Source organism: Camelina sativa, chromosome 12 (genome assembly GCF_000633955.1).
Source record: "Camelina sativa cultivar DH55 chromosome 12, Cs, whole genome shotgun sequence".
Lineage (NCBI taxonomy): Eukaryota > Viridiplantae > Streptophyta > Magnoliopsida > Brassicales > Brassicaceae > Camelina > Camelina sativa.
This window is the reverse complement of record NC_025696.1, coordinates 31016235-31017988: the sequence shown is the minus strand read 5'-3', so window position 1 is coordinate 31017988 and position 1754 is coordinate 31016235. Positions and strand designations below refer to the sequence as shown.

Below are 1754 nucleotides of genomic sequence, written 5' to 3'. Positions count from 1 at the left end.
TCATGACTTGGAAACACTTATTGACATGCTTAGGAGCCAAGGAAGTGAAGATCCTATCCACGTTCAGCCAATGACGTGGCCACCCTATCCCCTTCCCTTCTTTTCTTTTGAATTTCTTCTAGATCCCTCTATGACCGTTAGATTGGTCTTTGCTTTGCTTTATCTTTGCTTTTGCTTTTTGGCCATGTGTATGGTTTAGATCATGGCCACGTCTCTAGGGTTTTAGAGTCTCCTTATGTAAGCCTCACTATATAAAGGCATCAACCCTCATTGTAAAAATCAGACTTGAAGTATTGAATTAAATTTCACAAGAGAGAATCTTGTTCTTGTCTCACCTCTCTCCTTAATCCAAGTCCGGGACTTGACTACCGAGAAACCCTAGCCGATCTCAAATCAGGTTCGACATCGACTAGTTGACCGTATCACGGGCCGAGCCCTCTCCCTTGTGTCGTCGCATCAAACCACCTTCGCGTCCTTCCCTACCGTATCACGTCCGGTTCCTACCGTTCGTTGTACATTCGCTTCGACTCCACCTTCCTTATCGCATCACCGAGAATCCTTACCGCGTTGCCGAGAGCCGTTCCCGCAGTTTACCTTCAAACTCTGGGAACCGATCTCCGCATCGTCCGTATTGCGACCGCGACTGCTCGACCGAAGCCGAGACCAAAGGCCGGATCTCTCGATCCGCTCGTTCGTTTCACCTCATCTCTCGCTTCCACCGTTTGTTTCCTCACTGGATTCAAATCTCCGAGCCTTGTCCGAGGAAAGCCTCATCTAGTTTCCTTGGCCCTAGAGAGTTTTGTTCCGTCCGTCCGCATCGACCGTCCGTCCGTGCGACTCGGTAGACGACCGCGTCCGGCGGTCACATCAGCTTGGTATCAGAGCTCTAAAAGATCTTGACTCAAAGGTTGTGTCTTTCTAACCCAGAAACTCTTTCTTTTGTTTAAAGTTTCGATCTTTAGCTTTTGTCTTAGTCTAGATCGCTTAATCTTGTTTCCGCTTGCTTAGTTAGTCTTTAGTTTTAATTTGGTGTTTGTGTTGTGTTGTTAGGCGTGTGCTTAGGTTGTTTTGTGTTCTTCCTGTTCTTCTTTTTGTTCGTCGTTGTTCTTGTCTAGGACTCCTTAAATCCATAAAGTAGCGCGTTTGCTTTTGGGTTTGTGTTGTGGTCCCAAAAAGTTTTGTTTTTTTTTGTGTGCGTGAGTTTGCTTTTAGGCGCGGGTAGATTTCTTTTTGCTTAGTCATAGTTTGTCATCTAGTGTTGCTGTCCTCAATCATTGACTGTTGCCTAGAAAATATCTTATCCGCCTGCTTTTGACGCGTTTTGCTTTGACGAGGTACCATCGCCACGTCACGACCGAGCACCGATCGAGCCATCCGCGTATCACCGTCCAGAGTACGTATCATCACCCGCGTATCATCGTCCAAGCCCTTATCGCGTATTGTGTATCATCGTCTGATCACCATCGAGCCACCAGACGAGTCATTGACCCAGCTATCCGTACCGACGTCCGATAACCGTTGGCCGTCCGTACCATTGCCGCACCAGCCGACTGTATCATCGACCGACCCCCGTCGGCCGCCTGTACATCATCGGCCTACCGTATCAGCCACTTACACCAGCTATCCGTACCGACGTCCGATAACCGTTGGCCGTCCGTACTATTGCCGCACCAGCCGACTGTATCATCGACCGACCCCCGTCGGCCGACCGTACATCATCGGCCATCCGTATCAGCCGATCGCGCCGGCTATCC

The 1754-nt window shown here is 49.3% G+C and overlaps 1 pseudogene; it reads left to right on the top strand.

Annotated features, from left to right (window-relative positions):
• LOC104732961 overlaps positions 1-1754 on the top strand; it is an 11588-nt pseudogene that overhangs the window by 5722 nt on the left and 4112 nt on the right.